Raw genomic sequence first — 11,879 nt, 5'->3', positions numbered from 1 at the left:
CAGTAACCAGAAGGACCCCTGCAGGCAACACAAGATACAAATACAGCCAAATGTAAGGCAGGTTTTAACCGAGGTAAGACATATAAGAACAATATAAGTGTTTCTTGTTCATATTGACCGCACACACACCGGAAAGGAAGAGAAAAGAGAAACAAAACAATCAATGTGGCAACTCTGAAGGCCCAATGATTCCAGGAGCTTACATGAGGGAAGCTATCTATGACAGTTCTGGCTTAATAGGACTGGAGTTGCCGTATTTATATGGGCATGATCACTTAAACCGTTGCAACCTCGCAAGAAAAGACCTCACATAATGCACAATCAAGCCTAATCTAACTATAGAATCATCTATATCTTTCAAGCCCTCTTTCACAATAAAACTCAATATATGAGGACAATATCTCACGTGGAGTAATTCACCTGTCAATACTAAAGAGTTCCAAGAATTAAGTCTCTTTTTCAAGTATTAAACTCCCAAGTCATTTGAACTTGCATTATCTACGGTAATAGAAAAAACTCCTTTAATCCCCTAACTAGTTAAGCATTTCTCAACCGATTTTCCTATAAGCTTAGCATAATGACCCCGGGATTAGACAAAAGTTCAAAATTTTCTTTTGCAACTTCCAATTATGGTCAACAAAACGAGCAATGTGACATGTAACTCAAATTCTAACAAGAGGTCCATGTGTTACTTGTAAGACAAACTCTTAGAGATATCTTAGAAAAATAATTTTTCAATTTGCTTCTTTCCTTCAAGTATAACTCATAACAGCCGTGCCTCAATGTGTTACGTGATTGGATTAAAAATTTCGGCAGGATTCTATTCACAAATCGTCAAAATCCCTCATTTTCTATGAACTTGAAAGGTAATTCACCAAGAATAAACATGGCCGCCGGGTCTTTTCAACTAGCATCTTGGTAAAATTTTCATGGACCCAAAGAACTACCGATCCCAATAAGTTGACCTGAGGCACTTTTCTGCCTTTTCATGATGTTCACATATGGGTCTTCCTAACATTTAGTTAAATGATGATGTATCGAACTGGTCTCTTAACCACTAGGACAACCAATAGGGCCCCACAATATAAAAATTAAGCCTTTTCTTGATCAGAAATCTTTTTAAAGTGTTCCCACGCTATAGGTCTGCTCTTCAATATGTGACACTAGAATCATTTGCTGAAGATATCTAGCAATCGTACTATCTATGACACTTAGAACTTGCAAATTATTGTTACAATAAAAAATGTAGTCCTTAACACACTCTTGACAAGTACAAGAAAAGCTGGCAAGCACCAGCTCATTAACAAGAGTTTATACATAAATTACTAATCAAATTCAGTCACACGACCAGGTGAGACATGGAGCAAAAGTTACAAATGGAGCACCGCAAGGACAGATTATAAATAAAATCAGATACTAACCAAGATGACTGAAAAGTGGCATCTATATCTTAAGTTCTAAAATTGATACCTTCACTAGATGTTATGACAACTTGTCACGATAATTATTGATAAGTGCATTAAGTACAAATAGCAAACGGTAGATTCAGGGCATAGTATTTATCGATATGACAGGAAAAGTGAGAAGAGGTGAAATTGGAGCAGGCACCAGAATGACTAGAAATTTTTTTTTTTTTGGTAAGTCGAATGACTAGAATTTCGACACAACCAAACAGATAAATTCTACGGTTGTTCCTAGTGAATGTAATGTATTATTGGTCATTGACAGATTGATATCACTGTGCAAAATCGATGATTCGCATGTGTTTCAGCATATAGAATGGACTGATCTGACAGTAATACTGAACTAGCAGCTTATTCACCTTGTGATTGACGAGGAATTCCTAAATAACTAGTTCTTTTGACGACAAACCTTTGCCTATTAAAGCAGCTAAATTCTAAATTACAGGCCTTAATTCTGAGATACACAAGATTTCTTCCAGTCTAAAGCATAACTTACCAAACAGCTTTTCCGGAGATGCACGGAAGTGTTTGTCCCAGGGTTGAGAATGTCAGCCTGAAGCCCTGATGCTGTTATGGCCTTAATATACCTTCGAAGTGCAACTGGAACTAGATCCTCAATGCATAAGCAGAACTGCGAGAATACTCAAAGCAGTCCAAGTACAAAAGAAGAAATTCAAATGTTCGGATCAGCAGAGAAGATTTACCAGGATAAATTTGTTGACACCTCAATTTTCCTACTGGTAATGCTATCGACATAGGATGGTGAAGGGGTGAGGTTGTAACTTGCTATTTGAATATTAATCGTTTATAAAGAGTTACACATTGTAATTGTTGAGAAACACGTGTGAGTTGTGTTAGAGAAATCCCACATTGGATAATTGATGTAGTGTTGAACAGTTAATATATCATAGTTGACCCATAACTCATTAACTTAAGCTTTTGAGTGAAGGTGGGTTCAACTGGATATGTTGACGGGCTCGAACTTAAGTTCCCTCTTGGCAATCTCCCCAGGTGAAGGTATCGGGCTTCTGCTACGCGCTCCCAACAGTAATAGACTATATGAGAGTCGTGCTTAATCATTATAAAGGATCCGCAATTATCAACACTTACGTATCTTTTTTATTCCAGTCTATCGATTTATCAATTTATTAGTTTCCTATACTTGCGTTTTACTTTACTCTAGATTTATTTGTCCACCATTAGTAACTTCATGTTCGAATCTCCACTGAACCCGATTAAATAAAAACCAAAGATCCATCTTTGTGAAAGGCATTTCACCATGTGCATCAATACCAACAAAGTTGTGGAGAAATACAAGCGAATGTAACCCATAGTTCGAATGAATGCAACTCTAATGTAGAGAAATATTAAGGAAATCACAATGCAAAGTTGTATTCAACATGTCTCCTAAATGGGACATGCCAAAATTTAATTTAATATGAATTATTTTACTATGGGCCAGATTTCGATGGCATGAACGAGTTCAATTCCTAATGCGAAAAGAGACATTAGGGCGAAAATTCAGATGTTAACGGACTGCACGGCGACCGTTTCCAATTGCACGGAGCCAGCGTCGGTCAAAGTTGACCGGTTTTTCTTTTCTGTCGCATTCTCTCTTTCTTTTCAATATTTCTCCAATATAAAATGCTATATTTTTTTACATAAAATAGAAATAGATCACCACAAATACCATCAGCAATTACGTAATCGGCCACAACACAAAGCACGGAATAGCATGTGCTTCTCTGCCGAATTTTGTGAAGCTTGTACGAACACCCCTCAATAGACTTCAATTGCAATAGTTTCAATATCTTAGAGCTCACAGAGCCGCCCCAAAGGCTAATAATAACACATAACATCAGAGGCTCTCTCCAATAGCAAGACCTTGGTCAATGATGCATCCTTAATCAATGGGCACGGATTCGAATATGGTCCACATAACATGGTCCTTGGTTTGGTGACCGGGAAGGCCGTGTCCGTCTCCATAATCGTAAAAGCACTGAGACGCTCGTGCCAAGTTGAGACAGGCATTGAGAAAAGGCCTGAACCCGGAGAATGGGTAGTCCTCAAAAACTTCTTTGTTCATCCTCTTCCAGGTCTCACGCACCAGATGCCTGATATGTTCCCGCGCGGCCTCTTCCAAAGCGCCGGTTTCATTCATGTAGCATTCTAGCGCCTTGTAGTTGTCTCCTCGTGCCAATTCATGCTAAGCATGGACGATAAAGATGGGTCACTAACGTAAGTCCCTAGATTCATCTCACATTTGTATCAAAGAAATAAAAAAAATGATGGAACATCACTGTGAATAATTCGATAATGTGCAGTTTTTATAAGAGATGATTAACAAGGAAAGGACAACTATCAAAGTAAGTTACCGATGATGTACTGAGATCATCGTTGAATCGAAGGATCTTGGTGGAAGAATGCATGACGCCCGGGATTTTCGACACGTTATCAAGTCCCTCTTCCGTCGAGAAAAGTGCCAAAAAAGTCTTAAACCTTTTGCATTTGTGCCAATTTAGTCATAAACCTTTTGTATTTGTGCCAATTCAGTCCTAAACTTTTTTGTCTTTGTGCCAATTCAGTCCTTCCAGCCGATTTTGGCCCGATTTTGTTGACGTGGACATCGGCCGGCCGGCAGCCAATCACCGGCGCTGATGTGGATAACTTTTAATAATATTTTAATATTTTTTTGAATTTTTATTTATTTTTTTTCTTTTTTTCTTTTTTTTCCCTCCCCTCCCTTCTTCCTCCAGCCGATCGTTGGACCGGCGACCGGCTAGAGGCCAACGAGGTCCTCGCTGGCCATTGGCGAGGCTCGCCCTCGCCAGCGATGGTGAAGGCGAGCCTCGCCCAGCCGCCGGCAAGGTCAACCTCGCCAGCAACGATGAAGGCGAGCCTCGCCAGCAACGATGAAGGCGAGCCTCGCCATGGCTGGGCGAGGTCGTGCCTCGCCCAGCCATGGCAAGGCTTGCCAGTGGCCAGCGAGGTCGACCTCACCGGCCTTTGGCCTCTGGCCGATCACCGGTCCGGTGATCAGCTGGAGAAAGGAGGGAGGGAAAAAAGAAAAGAATAAAAAAATTAATAAAATTTCAAAAAATTATTAAAATATTATTAAAAATTGTCCACGTCAGCGCCAGTGACCGGTCGGCGTCCACGTCAGCAAAATTCTGCCAAAATTAATCGGAAGGACTGAATTGGCACAAATGCAAAAGGTTTAGGACTGAATTGGCACCCAAAAAAAGTTTAGGACTAAATTGACATCAATGCAAAAGGTTTATGACTTTTTTGACACTTTTCCCCTCTTCCGTCACTATGTCTGTGGTTAGGAAGTAGCTATCCAACAGCAAAATCAGCCTTCCGATCGAATCCACCGCAACGTCCATGTACTCCTTCAGTGTCGGTTTAATGCCCTTGTTGTACCAATGGACCTCCTTCATGTACGCCTTGCATTCATCCGCCCACTATTGGATTGAAATTCGAAAAGTGTGTCAATCACCAAGTCGAGGGACGTTCTTTCTCCTACTTTTTCGGGATATACATTATAAGGTGAAAGATTTAGCAAGTCGAGATTACCACTTTTCGCATGTAAGGGATGGGGTTGATTCCTCGCTCTCTCATCGTCCAATACCCAACTTCGTTGGTCGTGTTGTACAAGACCATAAAACTATCTCTTATTGTTGGAGGAAGCTTATTGATGTCCGTGATGTCACACCTAGACAAGTTATCACTATTTCAACGATCTTATAAATTTTACCGTTACTCGAAAATGCGCTCCTACGCTGCCAGATTGCATCTATGAATTATAGAGTGCTTGTGTATACTTCGCCAGATTGCTAAGTTCCTTCCTGTGGACTGACTGCACTAAATTGAAATCTAGTTTAGCCAATCGTAGCAAAGAGGGGATCATGTCATGTTGTTTCTCGTACATGTCCATGAACCACCGAGCCTCCAACCTGTTTGGCCTCCAGTGGATTGGCATACCTAGTGCATGACTCACGTTGCTCGCTAAATTAGTGGGAACTTCGTCGAGGTTTAGATCCTTCAAATGCTTAGAAGCAAAGTTCCAAGCTTCATCAAGTATGGTTTCCCCTTCCAATCCATGAAAAGAAGCTTCATAAAGACCAAGAAGCCCCTTCACATCCTTATTGAGCAATTCGTTGAATGTGCCCGTTTTGTTCATAAACCTTTGAAACACATCTGTACATTTAGCAAAAGGAATGGTAAGGTAAAATTTGATGCGTCAACATGATTCACAAAAGGTTAACTAGTTAGCGACCACCTTGCAGTACTTTGTATCCATGTTGTCTGAGTAGCCGGAATCGAAGGGAAGTGGCATAGAGATCGTCCAAAAGCTGAGCATCTTCAGTCTTGTTATAGATGGAAATTAGAGCGTTCTTGATCTCTGTCTCAAATTGGTAACCTAGTCCTAGTCTTTGAACCACATCAATGAACTCGAGCTTGGCCACCTGGTTCATCTTCCTGCTGAACAGACCCCTGACTTCTTGTTTCAACCTTCGGAGTTGCTCGGTATATTTATCCTCCTAGGCACGTTAAAAATTCATAAAAATTGAGATCTTAATCACAGTTAATACATAAGCATAGTTGCATATTGCCTATCGTATTAAAACAGATCGATTCTCATTTTATTTCCAAAAACATTTGAATAGGCATTGTTGAGCTCGTGCCTATATGTTGAGAATATGCCATTTTGACCAGGTTTATTAATATCTCCTGTAGAATATTGTTGGGGTTGGCCGTATATTTAATAGAGTTGCTGTGGATGGGGTTGTGTAAATTGATGTTACGTATCTCGAATGTCGTATATAAATCATATACAGAAATGGACAAGAAGTATACATCCATATATCAATCTTTTTTGGTCAAACCACATTTCTATTTTAAAGTACAATTTTTCTTTTTCTTTTTTTCTATGTCGTTTTGGGATTTGTGGACTCATCCCATCAAAGTAAATAGAAAATGGGGAAAAAGTGCACTTCGGTCACCAAACTTAAGTTGTTTTTGTTGTCAATGTGGTAACTTAAACTTCGAACATAGCAAAGTGAAGCCGAGGTATTAATCGCTACCGAACAAAAGTCTAATATTCAAATAATCAGTGCCATCATGGAATAAAGTGTTACTGAAATTTGCTTAAATTAAACTTGAGTTACTGTTTTTGTAGTTTGCGAATTGAATATCCACAATAGTGCCGAGTTTTTCCACAGCATACTTTCAGCTACCAATGACATGGACATGAGCTAGCTTCAAATTGTCAAAACCATGGACCAAAAAATATGACAGGAAATTTTTCCAAGTTTCAGGACCAAATGGAAAAAAGATTGCAAATTCAATACTGAATGTGAATATTTTCCATAGTATTTAAGCTAGAGTGGATTTTATGCCGATAAAAAAAATCATTACCGTGTAATCAACACTGAGTGACTGCACAAAGTCATAGTCCCAAACGCTAGGTTGCCAATTTGCTGAACGTCTCACAATCTCTTGATCTTCAATCTTCAAAGCGCATTTCACGAATTGAGCGCCGGAGGAGGTGGAGGAGGACGAGGACAAGGAGGAGCGAAGGCGTCTAGAGAACAAGAGAGAGGGTTGATTATGGCGGATTGAGGAGGGGATGAAGCTTGTGAACAAAGCAGGAAGAGCCATTGCGAAATTTGATGCAAGTGACTCAGTATGCTCACCATCCTTTATATAGGTGTCGCTGTGGAGCCCCAGTCATGGAAAAGTTTGCAGATGCTTTCGGTGCAAATTTTTCTATTTACTCAAGCCATTCTCTAAGCATTGGAATTTATGTTCTTATTTTTTTTTATTTTGTTCCAAAATGGTTGTCCTCGACACACCACGACTGATTTGGATAAATAAAAATGCCGTGCTTCAAAACTAGAGCGGTCAAAATGGATCATAAATCCATTCATTCACTCATTTACAATCAGGTTGTAATGGGTTGCTTAAACATTAAAAATGCCGGGTGAAAATGAGTTTAAAAAATTAATGTTCAATCAAGTTGGGTCTTAATGGAAATTTAGAGTATTTGTTTTGTTTCTACATGCATACGTTTATATTTTGATGCCTCGTCCCACTTCACGTTTCTTGTTAACCACAAAGTAATTTTAGGTGAAAAGCCACCAAAAATCCTAAAACTTCCCAAATTTGTACATGTGTGACATTTTACCCTATATCAAAGTTTTGTCAATGAGAATCATTAAAATTCTGCCTACATGGATGCCAGAAAGCAAACAGGATTGAATGGCACCCACATGGCTTAAGTGAAATAATAACGTCATTGTTTTGGCTTAAAAATCATCTTACGAAAGCTTAACAGATGATAAATGTATCACATAAAGTTTATGGTGTTTATGTGACGAGAAAAAGTTTAGGTTAAATATATAACAAGAAGCACATTTAAAATATTTGGCCGGCACACAACACCAAACTATTACTATAACAATCAATCAATGTTGTGGCCAATAAAAAAGTTTCAAAAACTAAAGGATTAATACCACAAAAAACTCAAATTGGTACACTTGTGATAAATTTACCCAAAACTAATTTCTTGACCACTAAAAATCCCAAACTGGTATACCTATAATAAATTTACCCTTAGTTTTCGATAAATTTTACCATCAAATTGATGAGTTTGATGATACGTGAAAGTTGACAAATGTACTAAGTTGAGGTTTTACCCTTCCGTTTGTCACATGTGTAATAATTTAGTATGGTTTTCCATATTTAAGAGGAAATATTGCTAAAATTTGGAGCTGAGTTGTGTCCAGATCAGGTCCAGTTGGATAGGAGTCGATATAATTGTGTCACATGACAATGGATCAACATGATTTTAATGAACCGGAATATCTCACCAGAGGCACTGTTGAAAATATATCTCGAGTTTGAGCATGAAGATGAAAGTTTCCTATATTAAATAGGTTTCTGATTTTGAATAAATTTTCTAGTTGGAGTAAGTTTCTTAAAAAGAGATTTCCTATGTTGGATCCAATCGTATATCAGAAGTGGATGTTTTTTCTAAAGAGCATCAAAGAAGAGTTCTTGCTTGTCAATTACATCCCTAGTGTTTGAAGCCATGAAAATCTTATGTTAAGATTTTGTGATTTTCTTTGTAAGATTGATAGATTATTTCGTGAATAATTGTGGAGCTGCTAAGTGAATATTTGGTTGTTCGTGTTATACTTAAGTGAGAGATGGTAAGCTCAATGGAAGGAAAAAAAGTGCATGTTCGTAGGCTATGTACAAGGTAAATGAGACTATCGGTTGTGGTGTCGGAATTAAATCCACCTATTATTAGCAAAGAAGTTACATTTGATGAGTCTCCGATACATTTAGGCAGCAGTGATTGCAATAGTGTTTATACGGATCCGAACGGTATTCAGTTCTAGGTGGAGTGGCAACTAGAAACTCTTAAAGTAGCGGGTGCTAATGTGGTAATCGACATACATGGTGCTTGTAGCAATATGGAGTTGGTAGAGTTAACAATTGCTCTAACTATTGAGTTTAACAAGGTGCATGTTCGATCTCTCGACATATATGGATGCAACGATGGTTTTTCTTTATATGTGATAGATGAAGTTGTGTCTGAAAATCCTTGTGGAGCAGTTAAATCCAGGTAGAGTTAGTGTTCTAATGAAGTCCAGGATTATGGCGAAGTTCAAGCGAGGCTTGGATTTGGACTTGGAAAATATCTGTGGCGATTGAGCCCATTAGAGCCTGTGGAATAATAGCAGTGAAGTTTGGATTCCAATGAAGCGATTGTGACTTGTTTCAAACGTCAAGCCAAGGTGGAGATTAAGCAAAATATTTATTAAGTTTGAGCATGAAGAGGAAAGTTTCCTATTTTAAATAGGTTTCCTATTTTGAATAAGTTTCCTAGTTGGAATAGATTTCCTAAGAAGAGGTTTCTTATTTTGAATTCAATTATTGCTTGTGTGTGTGTATATATATAAGTGGATGTTTTTTTTCTGAAGAGCATCAAAGAGGAACTTCTACTTGTAAATTACATCCCTAGTGTTTGAAGCCATGAAAATCTTATGTTAAAATTTTGTGAATTCTTTTGTAAGATTGAAAGATTATTTTGTAAGGAATTGTAAGGCTAAACACTGAGTGATTTATTAGGTGTAATTGAGGACTGAGAAACACTGAGAGTGTTCGAATGATTCAAATATGGTTATAATTTCTTTTGTATCGCTTAATCTATAATGAAATTCTTTGTTGCTCTACCCGTGGACTTGAACCACATAAAATCTATTGTCCAATTTATTTTCTTGCTTTCTTTATTTTATTGTTCGATCGCTTATTTTCGCAACAAGCATTGTAGTGATTGATTTTTCACTAATGTGGTACTCAAGTGATCGAAAAAGTTACATAGCATTTGTGGTGTCCCTTTTCCCACAAAAAGCTCTACACCAAGAAAAGAAACACGCAGAAGAGAGAATTATGTAATTTCTATATGTTTATGTGTAACTTGTAACGAAGAGTATGTGAGCCTAATAAGATTATTCAATTGGAAATATGAACGATCAAAGGAGATATATGCACAATCCTGAGTAATATGAAAAATTAAGCAGATATCCTGATTATCTCTAACTATGCATCTTCTGACTTTAATTTTTACTAAAAAAATCAATAAAATATATTGTTTCCTTTAGCTAAACTAATAAAAGTAAATCAGCAACGGTAGACAAAATAGAAATAATTTAAAGGCCAAAATTATCATGAAAAGCCTATAACTTTTCACTTTTCTTTTTATGAAAACCATTATAAAAAATCATAGAACAATTCTCCCGGAGACCATCGAATACAAACAGAAAAAGAAGAAGAAGAAGCAAAAAGAGGAACGAAAATGAGTGGACTCACTAAGTTTTTCAAGAAGAAACAGTAAGAAAACGTCATAGAACGTTTTTGCGGCGTCCGGTCAGGGATAAATGCAGAGCACTGTAGAAGAAATAGACCGAACGCCGCATAAAACCCCAAAGCTCCAACATCTCCGCTCTCGTAGCCGAAGGTCGCTTGCTGTGGATTGCAAATACCACAAATAATCAGGGGTAGCAACTATGGGAGACACGCCCCCTAAAGAAGCAACATTCAGCCGCCCCTAATGAATAGAGCATCGCCGATACGAAATCGATATGAGTTTGGTTAGGGTGGGCTTTGAATTGTAGGATATGTCTTGCTTTAAAAATTAGACCCCACCAAACTACCTTTCCCTTGTACATTGTGTCGTACAACGCCCACAAATAGAGAATCTGCTTTCGACATGAACTTACGATGGTGGTTGTTTATTATGATTGAGAAATCATCAATCAAAGCGAAAGTCTTTGTACGTGAACGAGCTCTAACTGAACCTTCCATTTTTAATTCGTTGAACGAACTGTCCTATTACCTAAAGCACAATCTTAACAGAACTAGTCGAGGACAATTGTTATTGACCATTTAGTGAAATTATATCTACTGACAATAAAGTCAGATTCTATCTGAATCTTCAAGTATCTCACGAAGGAACACAAAATTTGGCTTACAACCCAAAAAGGCCCCCCTTTTAGCTTCCATCTATAGTGGCCGTTAGAGATTTGACATGACGATCAAAATGTACCATACGCCTCCCACGTTTGGGTGACCTGAATTGAGGGCAGGCGAAAAGACGCCTCAGAAAAGTGAAAAAATATTTGGTAGACTTCACTTTCCGCGTTAGCCATGGGCCGCTCCACTCCCTTACCACGTATCTAGATGGGTCCTGCTCGTCAAAGTTTTCAAAATTCTGTGTCTTCTCTCCCCGTACTCTTCTCTCTCTCCTTCCATCAATGTCGAAGCATGCTTCCTTACCGACAAACACTCTCTCTCCCTCTACCTCTTTGCTTCCTCTTCTCTTTTTCTTCGCTTCCTAGACTGCCCCTTTGGGCAAAGCAAATCATCTCTATTTGACAATCTTCACTCTGCACTTGACCTCTCTTCTTCAACCCTCACTTCCGCCATCTCCGAATGCCACACTCTTCTCACTCGGCAAAAAGACACTATAAGTGTCATAAGTTGTGTACGGAGATCACTTTGATGTCATAACTTTTTTTCGGATCACTTTGATGTCAACTTTTTTGAAAAACGATCACTTTAATGCCAATGCTGACATGGCCGCTGGAAATCTGACGCGGCTTTTTTTTATATTAATTTGCGATGATGACATGGCTCTTTTTTTGGCCGGAATTTTGGCCGGAGTCACTAAAGTGATCTCTTTTCCTCCGACTTGACACCAAAGTGATCCGAAAAAAAGTTATGGCACCAAAGTGATCTCTGTACACAACTTATGGCACTTATAATGTCCTTTTGCCCTTCTCACTCTCTCTCAAGACCCCTCCTCTCTTGCAGCCCACCCACCACGGACCTAGCTTCCATGCC

At 38.5% G+C, this 11,879-nt stretch overlaps 1 pseudogene; it reads right to left on the bottom strand.

Annotated features, from left to right (window-relative positions):
- Nucleotides 1–3,272: 3,272 nt before the first annotated feature.
- Nucleotides 3,273–7,127, bottom strand: LOC115669371 ((+)-alpha-terpineol synthase-like; annotated as a pseudogene).
- Nucleotides 7,128–11,879: the final 4,752 nt, after the last annotated feature.

This window comes from Syzygium oleosum, unplaced genomic scaffold (assembly GCF_021117445.2).
Source record: "Syzygium oleosum isolate NSW1041296 unplaced genomic scaffold, Sole_v2.1 Sole_v2.23, whole genome shotgun sequence".
Classification (NCBI taxonomy): domain Eukaryota; kingdom Viridiplantae; phylum Streptophyta; class Magnoliopsida; order Myrtales; family Myrtaceae; genus Syzygium; species Syzygium oleosum.
Note: the sequence above shows the minus strand (reverse complement) of the source record. Positions and strands in the feature narration are given on the sequence as shown.